The sequence below is a fragment of the Lonchura striata genome, chromosome 15 (genome assembly GCF_046129695.1).
Source record: "Lonchura striata isolate bLonStr1 chromosome 15, bLonStr1.mat, whole genome shotgun sequence".
Classification (NCBI taxonomy): Eukaryota; Metazoa; Chordata; class Aves; order Passeriformes; family Estrildidae; genus Lonchura; species Lonchura striata.
In genome coordinates, this window is record NC_134617.1 from 4,757,230 (window position 1) to 4,781,338 (window position 24,109).

General features: G+C 42.2%; 1 protein-coding gene across 9 annotated transcripts in view; it reads right to left on the minus strand.

Annotated features, from left to right (window-relative positions):
• Positions 1–24,109, minus strand: part of SGCD (sarcoglycan delta) — a 315,949-nt gene that overhangs the window by 173,158 nt on the left and 118,682 nt on the right. Inside the window, exon 1 of one of the 9 annotated variants that reach the window (XM_077786665.1) lies at positions 13,089–13,109. The exons of the other annotated variants lie outside the window; for them this stretch is intronic. The gene's annotated coding sequence lies outside the window, so the exon portion shown is untranslated. Of the gene's footprint in view, positions 1–13,088; positions 13,110–24,109 lie in introns of those variants that run through there. 9 annotated transcript variants of the gene reach the window in all.

Sequence of the window (24,109 nt, forward strand, 5' to 3'; positions counted from 1 at the left end):
ATTGTCTCAGGGCTTGCAGTCTAAATTATTTGTTCTGAATTGTATAAAGGGTCTGTTTTGTATTATGAATTTTGCCACAAAAACTCTTGATCAAAACTAGGTTTTTCACATGCTCACATTTAAGAATTGCTAAAAGAGGGAGTCTCTCTTGGTCACAGCAAATCTTATAAATGGTACCAGTGTAGAAAGACACATCAGAAGTTTTTTATTTGTATATGTCAAATTTTCAAGCTGTTCTTCATTAATAATTATCCATAAGAGACAGAATGACCTCTAGGTCTCCCTTCCCTGCAACCACACATTCCCTGCTATATGAGTATTAAATATTGCTTTTGCAGCCTAAGATGTTATTTTATACTAAACCCTGCTCTTATAAAATCTGTGTAACTTTATGCCTGAGTAACATGCCGTAGCTTATCTACTGGCAATATTTTAGAAAAAATCCTGAAGAGCTGAATACTTGAGACATGCTGTGTTTCCTCTGTCTTGTTGTAACAGCTCTATTGATAGTTCCCATCTAGAGTAAGCTTCAGAGTCCCTGAAGTGCACATGAATCAAAGCAAAATGATGAGTGTACACATGGACAAAAGGATTGATGAATTTTCTGGGTTAAAAGGCAGACAGCCTTGTTACTTACTTATCTAAATACTTTGTTTTTATTTTCCTTTGGTTGATTCATGGCCCTTTCCCTTTTTTTTTTACTTGCTTATTCCGAACATAAACCAGCTATTAAATCCAAGCTGTTCAGAAAATATACAATTGAGAACATTTCAACTATAAACAATACTTGCAGATTTACTCTATGAAAACCATAAATGAAAAGCAAAGAGTGACTCTTCAAGACAATGGAATCACAGACAAAATGGGCAGGAAACAACTTTAAGAAGAAACAATAAACCACACATCACCATTCCAGACCTGCTTAATAGCATTCCAGGGCTTCATAAAAAAAACGAGCATCAACTATAAGAGCAGATTTTTAATTAGCAAACTGATGTGTTCTATAGAAGAGATAGTCATGCTATACTATGTTCAGAGCCTCAGGTGTGTTCATATGACTTACAAAAATGAAATCTTTCATTCAGCCTCAGCTGGGCAACCGTATGCAGCATGAAATGCAAGTTTGTGTTTACATAGCTGAATTGTGATTAATGTGCACCATATGGAAGCAGGGGAAGCAGGGGCCAGCCCCAGTGAACAGTCGTGTCTGCACAGGAACTCAGAATGCAAAGTGGAGCTTGTAGGGGATGGCAAAAAAAGGATTAAACCAGAATATCCACCAATGGGTTGGCAACTTCTAAAATAGCAACACTGGCAATTAGAATAAATACAAAATCAAACATTAACCAGGCAAAACAATTCTGCAAGCAGCGCTTATGAACGCGGTAGATAATGGGGACAGGTACTTAGGGCACGGGGATTATTTGTGGGTTTTCATTACTAGAAAGAGCACAAGCGATATTTCATGGAGCAAATTGCATAACCAAACTGAAAGATTAAGCTTGTAAATTAATTGGAACCAAGAATGCAAAGGAATGGATAATTAATGCCTTGTTCAGGCAGCTCCTGGCATGACACAGAGCCAGTGGGCAGATCCTCAGGAGGTGTCTGTAACCCAGCACAGCTCTGGAACAACCCCCAGGGCTGAAAATATTCTCCCTACTGCCCAAAGGCAGCTCCCATCCTCCTGTGTGCCTGGCCACAGGGTTGGTGCAGCTAACAAAGTGGAATAAAGGTATTCCCTGAGAGCAACAAGGGTATTTAAGCAATACTACCCAGATTCTTAGTAGTCCTTGTAGCTTTGCTCCATTTTTGCCTATTTGGCCCAGACACTGGAGCAGATGCAAATTTCTGGATTCCTGCTAAGTCTCACTAATCTGAAATAAATGATGTATAAATAGGATTGAAACAGCAGTGCCACAGACCACACAACCTTTGCCTCTGGTGTGTATCACAAAGAGGAGACCAACTCCAGTCTAACAGCTCAAAAAGATTATTCTCTTTTATTTAGAGCTGTTGGACAGTAAAGAGTAAATCAACACCCAAGCCTCTGGAAAGCAAGGAGGGAACAAGGCAACCCCATGGTTCACCTCTCACTTGCTGAACCCCCTTCTGTTCAGCCCCCCAGCTGCTCTCAGGTGCTGATTTACCCAATGTGATGCTCACAGGACTGTACAGCAGTGAGAGCAAAACAGGCTCTTCGTTTCAGGGATGTTTGTATGCTAAGGAGGGTGTAAAAGCATAAATCAGGCCAACAGACCTGAAAAAGTCTGCTCTGTATTCCTTCAATTCTCCTCGCCTCATTTTCTTCCCTTGCATATTTTTACCTCCTTTACCCTGCTCTTTTTGGAGCTCATCTAATTGTCACTTGAGATGACAAATATCCTCTGCCTCAATGCCCCTTCCTCAATAACGGATGTTTCCTTTCTGTATCACTCTGCTAGTATAATTAATTTTCTTCATTAAATGATGTCTGCATTTATCACTTCCTAACTTTTATTTTGCAGTTTTCTACCTCTTTTTCCTTGGCAAATGTGCTTAAAAACCACTGCTTGTGCTCTTTTTTTTTTAATAAATCAAGGCTTAAACATCATAAATCCTCCCTTTAAAAAGCCCCAACTTCTTGTACTGTTGTTGGCTCTTACTTTAGGCTGCTGGTTTTGCTGTTTCCCATAAAATATAAACATCCATTCAGCCAGTCTTGGAAGAAAAATGAAGAATCTGTATTAATAAAAAGGTCTGAGGCCAAAAAGATCTATTCTGATCATTAGTTTGACAGCCCATTCAACACAAAACAAACATTTGTCCCTGAGATTTCTGGCACAAGCAAATTCCATTAAGAGCCACTTGGCTGCTTTTAGGTATGGATTTTCAGTCTGCTGATCTGAAGCTCCCCATGTTAGAACTGAAAGTAACCAGCAAATTCTACATTCTTCACTATCTTTTGATCTGTTTTTTTTTTGTTTGTTTGTTTTCACTGCACCACTGTACCACTTCAGTCAATGAAGAAAAACACCCAATCCTCATCAATGACCGTGATTTATTCTTCTACTTTTGTTGTCAAAACTGAAACCAAACATTTCATCCACCAATTGATTTTAAAAGAGGCCAAAGACAATAAGCTGCCTCCTACAGCAAGAATCAGTGAAGTCTTCTTAACTGAATTAGGAAAAAGAATATTCTAGGATTCAACAGCATCTGCCAAAGGTTTTACCCTGCTACCTCCTATGATCTCTCTCAGCACTTGAACCCTCTTATAAATAGAACTTTCTTCTGCAGCAAGAAAACATTTACCTAGGACATGAAAATAATTGGCTTTTTCAACTGTTTTAAGTCTTTCCCTCTCCCTTTTCCTTCCTCTTCCTATTTTCAGCCATCAATACAGCAATGTCAGAAAAGGAGCAGAAAGCAAACATATTCCAGGGGCATTATATTTGGTGTGGGGGAAGCAAAATGCCATTTGCATTGATGGTGCTTGGGATTTCTTGGGAGTCTCCCATATAAAAACTGGTTGGGGTCACCACTACTTAACCTGCAAATTCAAATTAAACAGAATACATTCAATCCGTTCGATCTACAGACCTTGTAACATCTGACATCATCCATGCCAAAAGGGGAGATTCTAATTAAATTAACAGAGTGATTGTTTAAATCTGAGGAATTAGCCATCCATAGTCTGGGGAAAAGGAGACAGAGCATTTTCTCTGCAGAGAGCCAACCCTTCAGGTTCATCCCTCTGTGTGTCACAGCACCCAGATCAGAGTTCCTTGGAACTCCTCAAATCCAGGGAATGGGACCATGGACAGCTCCCTCAGCCTCCCCAGACTGGGACAGGATTCCTGTGGCAGTGGCTAAGTTTAAACCTCACCATGCAACTTATCTCCCTCCACATCTATGATGAAAATATCTCGATTTGGACAAGTTATTTAAACATCAATGGAGACAAAGAAGCCCTTCTAGGAGATGAGTCATCTATCCATGGGGATTTATACCTTGAAATAGAAGTATTGTGCCTAAAGGAAGGAACCATTTCCACCCCTTGATTACCCTTGAAGGGCATCTCTGTGAGTAGGTCAGTCACTGAGATCCATAATTTAATGAGATACCTAAATTATTAAAATGAATCTAAGTCAATGTCCAAGCTGCTCACATATATTCAAAACAAACAGCTAAATTGCCCCAGAAACATGAAATAATAATTGGTTTAGTTATTCAGCCCACTTGGCTCACAGCTTTACTCTATTTCCTGGGGGAAAAAAATAACAGTAAAACATGATTCAATACATACTCCTACAGCCTCAGCATGTGCTGGGCCTCTGTGCTAACAGGGTAGGTCACAGTACACCCAAAATGTCACAGCAAATGATCCCATGAGGGAATTACATGGGTCACAGAAGAAGAAAGCCAAGAAAGGAATTTTATACCTGTCACTCCCTGTATAAAAACTTTAGACGGAGCAGACACTGTGCTACACAGCCAGAAAAGAGAAGGAAATGAAAGGGAAAGGAGGGAAGAGGAAGCAAAGGGAGAGTGTTAGTTTTCTATGAAATACAAGATGATTAAATACTGTCAGGCTTTAATCCCTGCTGACAAGCAGAGCTGCATGAGAGATATGGGCTGATTAATTATATGGAAAAAAGGCTGTGACACAGGCATATGAGGCAGAAAGACCAAAAAGGATGGATTTGTAATTTATTTATTTATTTATTGCTAAATAAAAGGCATTAGCTAATGAAAGGAGAGTTGCCTGTCTGGATCTAAAACTTTCAGCCTTACTTCTAAATTCTAATGCAGACTCCCAGGAAATACTGGGTTGGGGCAGGGGGGGAGGGGAAAGAGATCTCACAGTTAAACTTGCTTTTTAAAAAGGAATTGCAAGCAGGCCGTGTGTAAACCTTGTAAACCTTTGTGGTTTGTGCACTGGGATTTATTGCCAGTGGCAGCAAGGGACAGCTCTGGAAAGGCTGGATCAATGGCCAGTGGCCCAGTGGCCAAAGGGACTGATGCAGGACAGCCTCAGAGCCTGGAGGTGGAAGAGAGGAGCAGGTGAAGACTTTGAAAGGAATGTGGTCCAGCAAGTATTGCCAGGGAACAAATTCTGATTGTCTTCTGCCTCCTTCACTTAACTGTTCAGTGTTAGGGGCTTTTACACACTGCTTGCTGTAGTTAGGAAATTTGATCACAGCACTGTTTATTTTCATTTTTTCCTTTTTTTTTTTTTTTTTTTCCTCTGTGTGTAACCACCTCTCCTCTAAAGCATATCATACTTTTGTCCTAAAAAGAAAAGAAAAATCAGAAATCAGTTGCTTTGTTTGCAATCCTAAGCCACATGCTCTGAAGAATTGTCCCTGGGGGCTTTTCTCACCTCTATTTGAGGCACCACTTTGTCTGAGACCTGGTTCTCATTTCACCCAGACAAACCCTGATGAAACTCAATCTCTTGTTCCAACATCCACAATTGATCTGGTGTTTGGAAAGCAGATTCTGTTGGTTTAGCACTTACTGAATAAATGGGGATTTAATTTTGGGCTTCCTGGAAATTAGGTCAGCATAGGTCTGGTGGGGCACTGCTGAGGTGAGCTTTTGACTTTTGACTTTGGAAAGATATGAACAAATAGCTGAAACAAAAAGGGGGAAAAAAGCAAAATGAAAAGGAAAGCACAGTTTTGTTCAATTATACAGTATGTCATATATTTGTTCAACATTCCTAGATATTTTAGCAAGAATCATAGCTCATTTGAAGTATGTTATAGCTGGAAAAAAATGTAGGAGGCATTACAATAGTTTGGGGAGAAAGAGAACTGAGACAGTTTCTGCTACTGGCCCAACTTGGATGCTCCAAGAAACTTCCAAGCAATTTTGCCTGCTGAGAGAGGCACTGAAATCAGGCATCTTATCAGGAAAGGAACACATCCTAAACCAAGAAGCTCAACAACCTCTATGTTACAGAAAGCAAAAAAATCCCAAAACCCTATATGGTTTTAAAATCTGAGGCGAAAGAAGCAGCTGTGCACATTCTTACTCACAGATGTCAAATGGGAATTTGTTCTTTCTGCAGACCCAGCATGGAGGTCCCAAGGATTTGAATGCAACCAAAACTCTCCTCCTGTGACAGAATCTCAGAATTCCTCCCCTACATTTCAGGGGCTCTCTGGCAGTGATTGTAAGAGGTGTGCTACTCTACTGAGGATTTTGGTTTGGTTTTTTAAACAAGAGGTTTGCTTCAACATAATTTAGCCAGCAGAGATGACCAGGGCTCCAAGATGTAAAGAGTTCAAAACAAATTGAAAATTTAAAATTTCCTGAATCACAACTTCATCTTTCCTCACTAAACCACTTAAAACTTTTCAGATACCAATTCCAACACCAAGAAATAAGAGAAGGTAAAGCAGAGAAAAAAAGATACAATAGAGGGAAGAGCAGGGAAAACAGAGACAATCTATTACAGACTGTAATTTCATCCCATAAAATTTCAGTCAGCATGCCCCACCAATTCAATTACTGTACACAGCTTTACCCTTCAGCAGAACCAGAATTACAGAGAAACCCATTTTTAAAGGTTAGTGAGAGAGTTTTTCATTGACAGTGACCTGCTTCAACAGGGGCACGCAATGTAAGGCAGGAATTGCATTTGCCTCACTCCTCCAACACAGATATTTAAACTTGTTTTGGGCTGCCAGTGAAAGACGTCTGATGATCTTAATCTACTCCCCAGAGAGAGCAAAGCCAAGGAACAAACTCACTTGATTACCAGGTTCTGTGCAAGATACTGAATTACAAAGCACATTTTCCTGTACAGGGGAGCTGACTCCTCTGGCATATTTAGGAGCACGTAAAAATTTAGGATTCTTGGCCACAGGGCTAGCAGATCAAAAAGGGTGAATTTTAAAGCTCCCAGCACTTGGAACATCACTCAAGGGGTTTCACAAGCTGTTTTTCCCAACACTCCACTGTTATTTTAACAAATTGTGTTTGCTTCAAGGCAGGTATACTGAGGTATGTTGAACAACCCCAGCGCTGGATGCCAAATCCATCACTAAACCATGTCCCCAGGTGCCACATCTACACAGCTTTTAGATACCTCCAAGGATGGTGACTCAACCACATCCCTGGGCAGCCCATTCCAGTGCTTGACAACTCTTCTGGTGAAGGAATTTTTCCTAAATCCTGACCTGAATCTGCCTTGATACAAATTGAGGCAATTTCCTCTCATCCCATCACTTGATATTTAGGACAGACTGATCCCCCCCAGTCTCCCCCAGCCTCCTTTTCTCCAGGATAAACATCCCCAGCCCTAGTAAATACATTTCCAGCTCCTCTTACTCATGGAAGAAGTTTTGAAAGCATCTCTGGTGAAACAGCAGCCATGAGGCTTCACTTAGCCTGGGAAGGACCGAGCTCACAGGATGCCACTAATGCCAAGAGAAGATGGAATTATTATCAGTATTTACATAATCAGCTATGCTAAGAGAAGATACTGCAAAAGCAGCAAAAGCACTACTAATTGTATTATTCTAAACTTAAGTGTTCTCAACCCAACATGGAGATCTCCAGTGGGATTTTCCTGATTTTTTTTTTTTAAATCAGCTAAATTACAGCCCTCCAAAAAACTCTGGGCAAATGACAGCTTATTTTTCAAGAAGACTACCACACAACTGGATGAGTGAAATATCAAGATCATTTCCATGGAATTTGTTCCCATTTCCCATCCTAATTACTGATGGATTAGTTAGTGTCACTAGAATTATAATAATTTGCCTAAGTAGCAGGTTTTTAAATAATGATGGGAATTGCATTCAGAAGCTGCTCTTGCACACATTATTTATACATAGTGTGTGTCTGTTTGTGCTGCACACATGAGTGGCTGTTTTGTCCCTGGAGATCCTCGATAACATGGTAACAAGGATCCTACAAGCACATGCACACGTTCATCTCTTCTCACTTGCAAACATTTCCCTTTCCAGGGTTATCACCACGTCTGCCAGCTGGTGCCCTGCTGCATTTCACACTCCCTCTCGCCCTGCACAGGCACCTGCCAGCCCATGCAGGGGGCTGCTCATTCCAGCAGTGCCAGTTCCCTCTCCACCTTCAGAAAAAATAGGAATAAACCTCCTTCCAGCTTCAGAGAGGGTGGGCTGGTTGGCTGAAGCCCAACTCTGATGCCCAAAGAAACACTTCTTGTGATCCCCTGCAAACACTGCTCCTCCCCAGGTGATACCATGCACTGATGCCTTGTCAACAGAGATTAGAGAGAGTTAAAGAATAGAACAGAGACTAGAGAGAGTTAAAGAATAAAGCAGGGATTTATTAGAAGGCCTCAAGAGATCCACCTTGGGCAGCACAAGAGCCCAAGCAGGGCTGCACCCCATATAAATCCAAAATGGTCACAAAATGGTCGCAAAATTTATAAGTTCTGGTGCATTTGTATATTGGAGTTCATTGTCCAATTATAGCTTTAGCCCATGAAGTCCCATCCTTCTTGTTTTTCTCTCTCCAGCCCACGTTGTTTGTGCTCTTGGGGCTGAGATTTGGATCATTTGTCCTTGGTCCCCAGCTGGAGAAGGAATTGTTTTGTCTCCGTGCTCTGTGAAGGGAGCTTACTTTCTTTTAATATGAAGCCCAGACCCAAACACTAAAGCAACACAGAATCTGAAAAATATAAAAACTAAATCCTGAGGCATCAGCACCATTTCAGCCATTTAGGGATATCTTCCTCCTTCCCTCTTTGGCAGTTTCAGTCACAGCATGGCTTCCAAAAGGCTATGGGCTTTTTTCTTTTTTAGTAATTCATTTGCACAAACAGAAACACTTTGTACTACACACAAGGAAGCCTTCTGGAATAGGCCAGGCATCACCAACTTGTCATGGCTATGCTGTTTTTAGCTGCCTGACTGCTTTTCCCCCCTTCAAAAATAAACAGAAAATATCTGGAGGAGAGACAGAGATTTGTTTTCAAACGAAACCAGTTTCTCCAAATCTCTGCCATCTGCAATCTCCCACTGCACCAAGGTAAGAGAGCAATGCTGAGGCTGTGCCCAGCAGGCTCCAAAATTTGGGTGGGTACAGATCCAAGTCAGACATTGGGCTCTCTGCCCATCCCCTCATCTCCACCAGCCCTGGACCAGACTGTGAGAAAACCTGCCCTGAGCTCACCCCTGCCAGCAACACCCCCTCTATTTGACCAAATACTCAGCCTTTTGAAGCTTTCCCCAAGTTCTGAAGTGTTCACCTTCACAATCATTTTGGCCAGTGTAAAAATCTCATTTTAACTCTCGCAGGAGCCCAGAGTAACAACTGAACCTCCTTGAGCCTCAGAACCCCGTTGGTGCCATGGAGAGGGCTGTCCATGGAGATCCACCACCCTGGAACTGGGAGAGGCTGGATGTGCCACCCTTGTGTCTGCTTGGGAGAGGAGGTCAAGGAGAGATTAACAGAAAAGCCACAAAGGGAAATCAGCCACTGAACTCCTGCCAAAAGCCACAGGGAACTGGGTGATTAATGCTTTGAAAATCCTCCTTGCCAATCAGGGGCTATTCTAAAGATAGGTTCAAAACACCCGCAATTAGAGGGAAATTTATATTCAGTTATTGGGGAAGCAGGTTTGTACTTGCTGAAAGCTCAGAAAATTATCTATTTTTTACTGTTCTTGTATTACTTTCTTTTTTTCTTGGAAAATGGGCCCATTTTGAACAGCAGCAAGTCATTGTTCCAGGATGGAGCAATATGAAAGAACATCACTGCTCCCATTTCACAGGGACCACAACAGGAGGCAGCAAGGGCTCTGAGGGCACCTTTCCTGCAGTGGGAGAGAGGATTACACCCTGGGAACACAGAGCCCCTGTTCCAGCCACAGCTAATATATAATACTCTTATATATGTAGGCAGCAGGTACAGAATCCTGGCAGGAGTCCTGCTGGGGCAATGCCCAAGTGTGACAGGAAACCTGAGCAATCATTTAGCTTGGGATGTAAAAGCAACAGTCCCGACTTCAGTGCAATATTCCAACAAGTTTGGTAAAAACACCAGAGAAAATAATTGAAAATAATTTTGCCTGTTTCTAGAAGAAAACAAACAAACAAACAAACAAACAAAAAACCTTTTGAAGTTTGTGCATGCGATGCCAGTTCATTTTTTTCAAAGGGGCAACCTGACAGCTGTGCTGGAGATAATCAAGAAATCCTGGGGCAATTATGTTTTAATGCTGTGACAGTGGGGACATTTATCAGCCTCCTTGTTACAGGCAGATATTTCTTGGCAAAATCTTCTCTAATAAGGAACATGGGATATCAAAATTTCTTTGGATAATATTTTATGGGCTTTTTCTCTGTTATTTGAAACAACAGTACCCTATTCCATGTGAAGCAACTGTTATTGCAATTATAAGCTACATTAGGTAGAGAAAAGGAATCTTTGCAGACACTTCTGCCTTATACAAACTGAAGAACAAGCACTGCTAGAGAGAGAACTCTGATTTCTCTGCCTGATTTTCTTTGGTGTCTCCAGAGTGGCCCCTGACTACCTCACATCTGGTAAATTACTAGTTTTCCCCAAATCCCAGGTAAGGGTGAGGGAGTGCCCTAGGCAAGATGGAAAATCTGAAGCACAGAGAAGCCAGGAATTTATTCACAGAAAATATGTTCCAGAAACAGATACTCAACCTTATATTGGTTTTCCCACTATGTTCTTTTTTTTGTTAGCATACTGCAACTTCCTGCTGGTTCACAATATTTATGAGTGTGTCCTCCATGAAACTTGAACATTCAAGGTCTGCTTGGAGCACATTCTTGTCCTGAGGAACGACTGCAGCTTGGGCTGCTCCAACATCAAGAATGCAATGGCACACCTCACGTGTGAGCTACTCCCTGAGCCTAAAAGCTCACCTAATAATTATTAAAGTTATTAAAAGAAGAAAGTACATAATGAAATGCACTTTCATGACACCCCAGGGCAGATTAGCAAAGGAAAGATTTGGGCACTCTGGCAGCTCCTGAGGCTGCTCATGAGCACGGTACAGCTGAGGGCAGAGCTGCCATCCATCCACTCCCTGCACACTTGGGCTCCTGCTGCCAAATGCACGTGGCCCTGCACTCCTTCTTGCACTTTTCCTTCTCCAGTTCCATGAGAACTACTTGAACCCTTGACCATTTCTCATAGTGGTCTTGCAGAGAGAGAAACTGGGAGAACATGAGTCAGTGGTCAGCAGGATTGTGCTTGAGCAACGTGCTGGGGAACAGGGAGGGGGAGCACCCAGCCCAGCTCTGTAACCCCCCTTCCTCCCCATCCCCTCCCAGCTGCACGAGTTCAAAATCAGCCTTAGCAAGGCAGCATGGCAGAATATAAAGCAGAGCAGTTGCAGCTTCAGCAAGAGGTCTACAGCACACAGCAAAGCACCAAGGGCACAGAATCCTACCAGCACACCTCACCTGCTCCTGTGGCCTGTGACTTCCAGATCCAGAGCTCCAACCAGCCCCAAGGGCTTCCAGCTCTCTTCCTTTCTCCCTGAAGGGCCCCCACAGCAGCACAGAATGCAAGATCCAGCCAGTGCTGTTTTACATTCAATTTGTAAATTGACTACTCAAGGCAGAGGAGAATCAGCTTTCTTTAGCAACCAAAGGTGAAGTGATGCTCCATTTCCAGGTGTGCAGCCTCTTTCTCTTAAAGCTGACCATGCTGCACAAGCCTGCTCCCCTTTCCCTCCCTTCCCTTGAAGGAGATTACACATTCCCACATCACAACCTGCACTGCCTCAACACAGCACCAGATTTCTGCAACAGAGAGAAGGGGAGCAAATTAAGGACCTCATGATGAAAGGTTCATGTTCTCAGTCTTTCTTCCTGGTTCTGTGCTCAGACTTTGTGCCTGATATAGTCTGGTTTTATATGCAGGTCACTCAGTCATTCTCCTCACATGTACATCAGGTGCTCCTGGAAAATGTGGCCATTATCCATCAAGTCCTTAGCTTCAGTCAGCTTCCAGAGGAAGAGTAATAGATGCACTTGTGTTGTCACATCATTGTCCGAAATGTCAGGGTAAAAAGCCCTGAGCATTAAACAACTCCCTAAGGAAATCAGTTCTTAACAAAAAAGTAGAATAGAGAGAAAGAAAGAATGAGAGGGACAGAAGAAAAATACAGAGCTTCCCTTTTCATCAGTGATGACTTGCACAGGGAAGTGCCCTGACCTGCTGCATGCCAGCCAAGCACCCACACTGTCATCTGACTTCCACTTCAGTTTACATTTTGTCCAGATAAAGCAACATGTGAACATGTCAGTTTTAATTTCCAGGATCCAGGAATGATCTTCTCTTTGGACATCACACATTAAAAGAGACGTATCAGTTTGAAGGGTGAGACTAATCTCGTCCCAGGGCACCTGCATTGAGATTCAAGCAGTGTGGAGAGCTGATAGCATCAGGCAGTGCAAATCTTCAGAGATGATACAGGGAAAGGGGGGAAAAACAGAAAACAGAAAGATGAAATCAAAGATGACAAGAAACAGTAGCCAAAGTTAGGAGGAAGAGGAGGTCAGGCACCCAAACTAATCAAGGTGACATGGTGATATTTTCCTGGTGTAGTCAATTTTAAAGGATTTGCTAAAGTTAAGTGGGAACTACGCAAAGCTTCAAAGCTTTTAAAGGCAGGTAAAACACAGGCATGAACAAAGATATTTCTTTGCTGAAATGTGAGGAAGAAAAGAAGTAAAATGAGAGGCAAAGCATACCCTGTCCTGAACAGTATGAAGCTGAACTTTTTGACCTCTACTCACCAATTCCTAAAAACTTCCTGACCTGGGACTACAAACCCTGCAGAAGAATTCCTGCCATTTCTGGAAAGCTTATGAAACTTATGGCACATATTTTTGCATTTGCAGCTGCAAGTACACAATATCAAAACACCAAATGATCAAAATAAGGTGCAGTAAATCCAAGAGTGCTTTGCCCTGTTCTCCTTAAGTACCCCTTTTACACAACCCCTCATCACAGCACAGTCAATACAGCCAAGAAAGATGCTCATAAAAAAATAGGAAATTAAGGCAAAGTTAGACAAGACCACAGGAAACTGTCCCAGAGGTAACAGCACCAGTTGTCACCTGCACCAGATAGATCCTTCCCTCTCCAGACTCCAACAGGAGAGGCATGGCCACACTCAGCTTATATCCCACCTCCAGTTCCTTAATTGGGCTTGTGGATTACTAATAAGTAATTGATACAGAGGAAATGAATGTGAAGCCACCACTGTGTGTGCTTCTGCATACAAATACAGGCAGCTGAATGTGCAGCAGCAGCAAACGCTGCAGTCCTGCCATTCCTATGGCATTTCCAGGAGGAACGTGCTTAAAATACCTCAGCATAAAGTGTTTCACTTTGTACAAATGATGCTGGCATGATTGCTCAATGTCTTTTCAGTGAGGGAACTGCAGAGGGCTGAGGGAGTCAGATAAAACCCAAAGATAACGTGTTATGCAGACACTGCTCTGGATGAATATCAGGAGAAGAGAGAGACTTTAAGGGGCAACACAATAAGAAATCAAGATAAAGATTTATTTTGCAGCACACAAAGCCAAGTACACAGCTCTCCACGCATTCAGTCTTCAGGAACAATCTTCCTATTTTTTTCCCTGGGAGCCAAAAAAAGTCCCCAAAATAATCTCTGTGCACAGCCTAAATTCGTACTTAACGCCAACTTTGTATCAAATTCCTCCACAGAGTAAGATGCAATGCTGTAAATAGACTCATTTTCCTTATTTTATCAAATTGCCTTAACTTTCTCTCTGCAGCATCCTCCGGGGCTGGCAACACGGAGACGTGCAGGAAATGTAAATCACTCCCCTTTTGATATGATAACCGTGGCAGTGAATTGCATCCCAGAAATCAGCTCAGGATTATAGCTGAGAACTCGCTGAAAGCACTTGGCTGTGGCGTGGTGCCAGCAGGGGAAACTTCAGCTGGCAGGTCAGTGTGACACAGGCTCAGGGCTTGGGAAAGAGGAGTAATATCCAAATTCAGCTACCTGGGGCTGCACAAACCCCAAAGCCAGCAGCCTCAGGGTCAATCTAGAACTAAAATATGCAAACAGGTGCTAAAAAACAAGTGTGTATGTATGTATGCAAATGCATGGGGGAGCTCAATTAAATATGAATAAGCACCTAGGAAAGCAATTGCCAGAGGCTGTAAGATAAAATCTACCTGCCAGACAAATACAGATGTGTGTATATATATATATATATATATAAACAACCACACACCAAAAAAATTGCATTTCCTGTGCTGACCTATTTGTGGTTACAGAACATTATGACAATAATTATAATCATATATCTTTCATTTAAATAATGTTTTCAGTTTCAAATATTCAGAGGATGTTGAAATGCAAATAAAGATAATCAGGACGTGAAAATAATTGTTTTCCTAATACCTTACTTTTCATGTGCAAATGCCACTGATAGCAGCTCCCAGCATTAACCCTGGGCCAGAACCCCACGGAATTCAGTAGTGTACAAACACTAAAAGAAAAAGCTGTCTGAACCCTAAGGAATTTGCAGATCTAACAGCAAAGAGGCAGCAGATGGATATAGACAGAAATAATCAAGAGGTAGTAGTTAACAAGGCAGGAGTTAGTCCCAGCAAACCAAATCCCTGATTCCTGTGAGCCTTGTACAGGCACCACAACAAAGAGGAGTTTTGATCATTGATGCCCCGCAACACGAAGCTCAGCACATCCTTCAACTCCACCGCTGTGCTCCATCTGTCGCCTCCACACGGGCTGGCAATCCTGCCTCCTCCCATGCACTCGGATTTGCTCCTTCTCCACATCCTGGCTCCTTCTCCCACTGCACTCAGATTTGCTCCTTCTCCACATCCTGGCTCCTTCTCGCACTGCACTCAGATTTTTCACACAGAAGCTCCCTGGGCCAAGGACTGTCATGTACAACCTCTCTCCCCAGCACTGAGCATAGCAGGGCTCAAACCAGGGCCATAGAGACACATAAAACCATGTAGGGACAAAATTAATGATAATACTCATTAATAACTAGTCCAACAGAGTATCAGCATGCATGCACACAAGCCTAAAGCCAAACCTCACACACACAAGCTCCATGTAAAACAATGGAGACATCTGAGCACCTTCTGATGGCTCTCACTGAGCCCCCGCTCCTCTTGCTCTCAGCAGGAACCGTGCAGAGGAGAGGAAGAGCAGCTGGCACACTGTGATCTTGTGAAACTGAGACACCCCATCAGGAAATGCATGTACTACAGCCAATCTCAGCTGGAATCTCCAGAGGCACCACACGACATACCACAGTAATCAGAACTAGCCCAACAGACCGATAGCTGGCTGGTCATGACAAACAAGTGCCACAAAAATATTTAAAATGTTCTCAAGCAGTTCTTTGTAACAAAGGTAATGTCTGCAGGACACAGCATTTCTGCCAGGGGTTTTATTTTAGCATGTTTGACTCAGTGACCTGCTAATTACAACACCTTTCTGACTAACTTTAAGGCAATGAAATATTTCATTTGTATAACCAAACCTGTCTTTCATGACACAAGACCATTCCACATGGCTTTCATGTTCTTAAATGCTTAAAACTAATGAGGTGGGGAAGTACAAGCTCTACAGCACCAATCCACCCCTTCCTCATGCCCAGCCAGACCTGCATTGCTGGGAAGTGCTGCTCTTCCAGCCTCCACTTCCACACTGTACTCCAAGGGTTAAACAGCAGATATATATTTTTATTATGTTGTATATGTTTGTTTGTTTCCTGCACAATTTTTTTTCTCCTTGGTCATCTCCCAGAAATCAAAAGTACCAAACAAGAAATACTGTTTATAGTCCGAGCTCACGGAGCCTTCGCTCTGCAGTCAGGTGTGTCCCACAGCTAGGAATTACTTAATGTTTTCAGTAAGACACAGTGAGACAGTGAAGTGCAGGGTAGGAAGGTAGTCCCTACATAAAGACATGCTCAGCAAGGCATCAGCTTCCACTTCCATGTTTTAATGTCCAACATGACCCATTTTCCACTGATATTCAAACCTCAAAAGTGGAAAAGAAATGGCATGTAAATGGACCTTGCTTGCACTTTAAATCACACTTAGCAAATCTTAATCTCTTTAAGTCTGGCCATTTAAAATCAGGCCTATTTAACTTGCAAAGGTAGGTCAGGTTTTATTGATCACCCCTAATGCACTCTTAAAAAAATGAGAGCAATGAGATACACAGCTCAGTTGATGAAGGCTCACCGGAAAAATATCTGATAATATTTACAGCCTTCAAGCTATGCTGCTGCAAATGTGATTTCCATATGCACCAGAATGCAGATTACAGGCTTGCCAGTTCCTACTGCAAAGGGAAAAGAAAAGCTCTGCCACAGAGGAGGTGAATTACACTTTGCATTGACTGAAAGCACAACTATAAACTTCTAGAATACAGGCACAGCAGGCCATGTCCATTTAGTCCTCAGTTATCATTCCTCAGTCTTTCTTCAGTGCAGTGTTTTGTGCCTGGATCTCCTACTCAGAGTCCATGCTATGCCCAGAATTTTGAATAAACAACAAAACAAACACAGGAGTTTTGTTACAAACAACTGATGGCATTTTTCCAGCTGCTACAGAAATAAGGAGGGTTATTGTTATTTATAATATGGCATCACCTAGAGGTGCTCATAATTAATCAGAGTTCCCTTTTCTACACCTCTTAAAGAAGGAGAAGCAAGTTTTAATAAAGAAGTGCAGCATTTTCCACCCACATGGACAAGCTCAGATCAGACACACTGCAAGGACTAGATAGTTCTACTTGATTTCTGTTTCCCTACTCTGGCTATTTGTGAAGAATTTTATGAACCCCTATTCAGATAAATGAAAAGCATTTCTCCATGCAAAACTAAACATGATTTTCACTTTTTTTATTTTTCATGCTATGCTAAAATAAAACCACAATGGGTTTCTAATTGAAACCTGATATATCATCCTATTGCAACTATTAAATAGTCATTTTTGTGGTGTGAAAGAGATTCTAAATGTATTTACAGACACATAAAAAACCACTGCAGTTACTATACAAGGGCAGAGGATTTCCAGGGTTACTTCTACTGCAGACTTCTTGTGCAACTCAGACAAGTTCCCTAATCAACCTTTCCTCCTTCACCTAATGAACACATGAGCTGCAGAAATGGATCACTGCCTAGGACATGCTCTGGAGCTACACTGTCAAATAGAAGACCTAAATAGGATAAATCCCCATCAACGACTTAAGGCAATTATCAAATGTTTATTAGCCTCCAAAGTGAAGGCTAATAAACCTGCTTATTTTAGCAGATAAAGTCAAATTACCTTGACTGAAGTTGGTAAGTGTTCCAAGATTAACAGCTCTGGCCTCATATGCTTTTAGTTATTGGTGATGAAGTGTCAGCTCAAAAAAACCTGAAAGATACTTCCTAGTTATTTAGGCAATGTGAAAACTGGGCAGTTATTTTCCAGGAAACATGGCCTGCCTGACAGGTTTTAAATGAAGAAAAGTGGTATTATTACAATTATCATTAGAAGAAGATGTCCCTCATCAAAATGTGTCTGGATTTTAATTGACAAGGTCCAGGTTAATTCTGTGAAAATGCCAATGAAAGCAAAGCCTGTGGCTCAAACTAATTGTCAGCACTGAGCAACCTCCACCTCTAACCCACCACAGATTTATCACTCTCTGCAGACTGTACTCATGACAAGAAATGTTTGAATTAATCATTAACAACTAGAAATTCCTCCCAGACAGAAAGCAAGCAGAGAGCAGGGCTGCCCACCCCCTTGTGCCCGTGCTCCTGAGCCAAGGACAGGTGCCAACAAGCCTTCCCCAGGAGAAAGACTTTTTATTGTTGTTGTTTTGCCCCCTTTAAAGAGCATTCCAAGGGGAAACTTGCAGTGATCCTCTGTGCTTTGGTGTCATCCCTGGGGGCAGCACAGCAGTGCAGAGAAGGACTCACAACCTCCTGACTTTAGACATAAACTCAAGGACACTTTAGGAGGTGTTACCTAATGGTGCCACCTCTCCCACCCAATCTAACATAAAATGCAAAAGAGTTTGTAGAAAACTCATGAATTATCTTTATTATATTTGTATTTCCTCTTCCTTTTTATTATATTTACATTTCTAGCATGCTGGTGCAGACCCACCAGAGCAGAAGGAGAGAAGCTGAGAACCTGCAGTACCTGACAGAGGCACAAGGACTGCCAAGGAAATGGCACAGTCCTAACCTTCATGGTGCTTTTTTATTCAGAATGCTTTGATTTTCAGCTTCTCCACACACGTGGGTGATGGCATCACAACACAGCTTGAGTGCACATCAATTTGATGGTTGCTCAAGCCCAAGCCTTTATACAACATCTAACATAAAACTGAAGTGTTCCTTCTCACATGGCATTGGGACTGGAAAGCACAGCAGCACTGGGAGGGAAGGAAGAGAGAAATCTCCACAAAGATCAGGGACCACTGCCTGAGGTGGACAAAAAGATATCTGGCCACTCGGTCAAAGGCACCAAGCTTGTCTGGACAGATATAAATGGAACTACCCTACCCCAGCTAACAGAGAGAGAGAGATGAAAATTTAAAAAAAAAAAAAAATTAAAATAAAAAAAAAAATTAAAATAAATTCTCCCTGTTTTTTTTTTTTTCCTGGACAGCCAGGAGTAAAAAACAGATGGTATCTGGTGTTGTGAAGGAATAAGACACAACTTTGTTTAGAGGAGGCCAGTGCTGTGGGGTCTCTGCTGGCCCCTTCCCAGTAACTGGAAGGCAAAGACTGAGGGGGTGTCAGCCAAATGCTGCTCACTTCATTGTCCCTTCTACCCCAGAGGTGAAAGGCTCCTTCCATTCGCCTACAGCAACTCTGCTTTTTTGGTTTTGCTGTTATCTACATATTCACCACAGAAATGAGGAGCTGGAAAGTTCTCATTAAACGATGCCAGCAAGAACTCTCCATTCACAACTAACGCTTGGCTGCACACATTCCCTCGTATTTCCAAATATTTTCAGTATGTTTTAGCTTCCCTTCATTAGGCATTCACAATTATTTGCAGCACATCTAAACCTGTGCAATGTGCTTCCAAATACAGTCCCCTGGCTGCAAAAAATCAGCATGACAGCACTAGAAAGAAAGTAGAATTTATGTCAATCAGGAGGCAGAGCTCAAGAAGAAGATGAGGCTCACACCATCATGATTTGAGTCAGTGACTTCCACCAGGCAGCAATTTGACCCTTCACAAAATCCTTGGTATTTCTTAGAGATCACCCCTCAGTTAACCATTAAATCAGTCAGCAACTGCAACAATGAATTTTGTAATAAAAATGTACAAAGTGGAGACTACTGGTACCTTAACTAAAAACCTGAGCAGCCAAAAGGGTTTTTTTTTTTGTCTGAGGAGACAATTGTAGAGAAAAGTATCTCCATAACCCCTCACACTTGTTAATGCTGTGGCTTTGCAAGGCTGTTTCCATCACACCCTTAAATACCCTCTGAACTAAACAAAGGCTTCCTCGAGGAAAGTTACACTAAGTGCTCATTTCTTTAGCTCAGCCCCAAATAGCCACTTAAAATTTGTCAGGGCTATCCAAAACCCTCCCTTTTCCAGACTCTTTCATATATCTTATAGGGCTCCCTAAGGAAGGGCATCTCTGGCACTTAGACTGGGCTGTGCTGGCTCTGCAGTGCTCAGCTCAAGGCAGTGGGAGCCAGTCCTCAATTGTGAGACCAGAACAGCTCCTGAGCTGCCCACGGTGCTGGGGCTTCCAGCAGATGCCCCTGTGATCATTAAAACATAAACTGTCCAGGGACAGAGCTGCTCCTTTGGGTAATTATGTTCCCAGAGTTGCCTGGTGCCTGTCACACTCCCCCCTTCCATGGACCAGGCCAGATTTTGAGGATCATTATGAAGTAAATATGTCATCCTGAGGGATGAAAATATAAAAAGCTGCAGCTCCTCTAAACCTGAATGTTACCAGGACACCTCTACACTGGAATACAAAAATGCTGCTCCCAGACTGCAGAGGGACATGGGTGACTTCCCCACCAAATACACAAATCTTTTATCAACTTGGATGCACAATTAAGCTAAACATGCCTCCAACAAAAGGTAAAAAACTACTCCTTGGATGGTGTCACAGCTGAAAGCAGAGCAGTAAAGGCTCCCGAGCATCCTGAGTGATCAATCCCATAAGAGACATTCTCCACTAAGCTTTGTTCTGGCAGCATTCCCACTATTGGAGGGAGGAAATGCACAGCTGGATGCAAAGCTTGCAATGCAGAACTGCCTTAACTATATGGCAGGAGGATGGCAGCTCGTAATTAATTTTCCACATCAACTGTTGGCTGCCCTCCTCTTCCTCTCTGCTAGGCTGCAAACTGTCAGTGGATACTTAGCCAGAAAGCAGGCCTGCCACAGAGCAAAAAGCACGATTATTATTAGTATCTTGCAGGGCATGCTAGCCAAAAATCAGAGGTAAGGGAGCCTGGGCAGAGTGAGAGCAGTACCAGTGCAAAGGCAGCCCTGCCAGAAGCTGCTTGTCCTCTGAGAGATGCAAAACCAAAGGGAACAGAAAAGCAGGATGAAGAGATCAAAACAGATAGGAGAAAGTTGCAAGAAGACAGAGAAAATCTGTTCTCAAAGGTTTTGAGCCAGCTAATTTCAAAACATCTGCAGCCCAAAGAAATATAGGCCCTTTTCCACCCTGGCTGGACTCTGCCTAAGACAGGGGCTGCCAAGCAGCAGCTCTGCAGAGGACAAGAGGCTCCAAACTGCTCTGACTTCTGAGAGAAAGAATGTGTGCAGCACTCAGAGCCAGCAATTCCACTCCTCAGCCTCCAGGTCTCTTCAGACTGGAGTACAGAGTAATTACAAGGAGGCTGCTGCTCCTCGCAGGGGAAAGGTCTCCAGAAGAAAACAAACCCCAGCTTCATCACGCTCTCTGAAGCACCACTACAAACACCAGAGGGCAGAAGGCAGAGCCACAAGCTGGAGCAAGGCCATTTGAATGGCTTCAGACAGACCCACTGACTTTTCAGTACTTCAGGAGAACAGGTAAAGCACTATTATATTTCTGTTCTGTGATCGGTATCTTAAGAATCTCATGTTAGTATTGGAGTTTCTTATTTTCTTTCAGAAATTCAACTTGGTTCTGCCGCTGCTATCACCTCTTTAATTCATTTTACAACAAGATATTTGTTATCAGAAATTGTGCTTTGATATGTGTCAGGTTGATGGATTCAATAAAAGCCCTGTGAGGAGAAGCTGAGTGAATGGGGCTGCAGAAGTGGCGTCATCAAGGGAATTGATACCTTAACAGCCAGCCTGCTGATCTTGCAACAAAAACTTGCAAATACAATAGCTGTTTTATTTCCTCACCCTGGCAAAACAGTCCAGAGCAACATTAGAAAACATTTGCATAAATGTTACTCATGCAAACAAGCTCAGCCTGCTCCCTGATAAAAAACATAATGTAAAACACGATCCTGCATGCTGTCCTCTTGTCCTGTTTGGTGTGCAAAATTCTATCTAGGGGAATAAAGGCTTTAATCAAAATACAGCTCTTAATTTAATTTTGGGAATTCAAGCAGCAATCCCGTGATGCTCCAACTAAAATTTTCCCAATATAATGTTGGAGGACAATTTTACTGACAAATTTTCAGACACAGCCACCCGTACCCCTCAGCAAAGACACTGGAAAGTTGCTTTAGGGTCTTACTGTGAGAGCCAAACCCACAAGCATATAATATCAGAGGTTTTTTTCCTGATTTAAGAAATAAAATAGTATAAGAAACAAGAAAAATTTGAAGAAAGAAAGAGTAAGTTTTCATCAGACCACATAATGCATTGAATGAGAGAGGGAGACCTGCCCACTGCTCTGCTGCAGGTCAAGCAGGGCTTGCAGTCTCTGCTTCACCTGATCAGAGCATCACAGCTGCAACACCACCCCTGCACTGGCCTGGGGCACAAAGAGATTTTTTTTTAACTGGAACTGATTTACAGAACATCTGGAAAAGGTAAAAAAATGTGATGTTGAAATTCAACTTTCAGAAATGAAAAATAATATTACTAGTCTAAACAAAGCAAAGGGAAAACTTCCATAGCAATTAATCTGAAAAAGGTGAATTATATAAAGGATTTATGTTCATGTAATGAAGACAATTAATTGCTATGAGAGCCATAAAACACATTAAATGAACAGGCTTTTTTTCAATTCTACTTGCAAGATAAAATTTATTAACTGTGTTGAATGGCTACTTAAAAATTTCTCTTACATATTTATTAAAAGTGCCTTTTCAGCCAAACAGACTATTTTACTAACCAGATTCTACTAATCCAAAAATGAGCAATTTCAGAAAAAAACTACTTCTCCACACATTATCTGCAGATCCATTTAAACTAATTCCTCATGCAATAAAATTACCATCAGCACAATTTCATAAATGTTGCTAAAAGGGAAATCTGCTCGTCTCACGTGAGCAAACACTCTGCTGAGAAGATGAATGAATTCAGCTCACATAATTTGAACAGATGTTTCAGTTTTCAGTAGAGATAGGGAGGGAAACGTTGAGTCCTGATGTCATTAAGTGTTACTGTAATCACTTAATTTAAAACCCTCTCTACTTGGGAGAGCGGGACACATGGAAGAAACTGGATTAGGTGCGAGCAGTGACCTCAGAAAGATCCATAACTAAACCTTGTGCTCAGCCAGGGCTGTGTGCCCCCAGCTGTGGGGGTGGGATGCAGTTTGTGCACTAAGAGTGCCTGAAAATCAGGGACAGATGTTTGCCACTTAAAAGTGACCTAGAAGTGATTCTGTTCCTTATTCACCATTTACAAAGTGGGGATAAGCAGCACTTCTGCCTTACAAGGGCGCTGTGGGAACAGATAAGTTGATGGAATTCAAGTAGTCTGGTAGTCACCTGAGATGAAGAGAATCAATAAGGAAAGACCTCATCTACTCAACTGAGCAACGAGAGTTTGGCCAAATCTTTATAGTTTAGCACAACCTTCTCAAAGTACAATGTTCTTCTTAAAGAAGTTTCCAGAAGTGTGAGATTTAAACAAGAACCAAGTTTTAGATCTGATGGTCACAAAGTAAAATGCAGAAGTATGAAGTCCAACCTAGACTATTATTTATGCCTTAATAATAGTTTCACACAAATCATGGACCTTACAGTGAGACTTGGATTGGCTCAGGAATGACAGGAGAGCTCATTTACTGCCCCCACCCAAGGAAGGAGCAGCACCACCACCAACCAACACCTCTGGAGCAGATCCTCACATGCCCTGGGACACCCTGGGTACCCAGCAAAACTCATTGCACAGAAGATTTACATATTTCAACTCAAAAATCTCAAACCCAAACAAGGAATAAACAAAACTGCTGTGATTTCTATATTCTAACAGTGCCAAATTTTTCTCTGCGAGAGTGCAGAAGCTCTCTTGATTACGAAATACCTCTCCTACAACCTTCCCTTTAAGTGTTATAATCACAAGAGCAGTAGCTTGGAAATAAACAGGAGTGAAGAGGATAATAAAGGCAGGAGCAATGTCTAACAAGCTCTTCTTCCAGAATCCAGAGCAGGCAGACAAGCAGAGCTGTGCTGTGCTGTAATGATGGGAACCTTGCCCTGGCAACCGTGTTGTTTGCTTGAAATTCCTGCACAAATTAACAGCATATGCTGTGGTTGGAACAGACCTTTCTTGACCCTCAACATTTAAAAGTTAAGCACCCAATTTAAGCTATTCCAACCAACTTTTCCTTGCAATTGCCAGACACTGGCAGAGCTCTGCTGGAGCACCAGAGTTAGAGCCCACAATTTCCAGTGCTAACATGACAAGTGCAACCAGATCAAACACAGGAGAAGCATGCACACTCACCTGCATTGCTATTTATTTTAGAGGCTTTTAAGAAGTCTTGACTTCTTTTCCCCTGCTCCTCCACTAACACCAAGCACAGGTGTTATATTGCTACTGTACTTTTCTCAACAAGATTATAGTGCTGGTTCAGTCATATGAAGGAAGTCAATACCCATGTGCTAAATGAAAAAGGATAATATCATCTGATACCACTCTACTGAGATCTGGGAACTATTGCTTT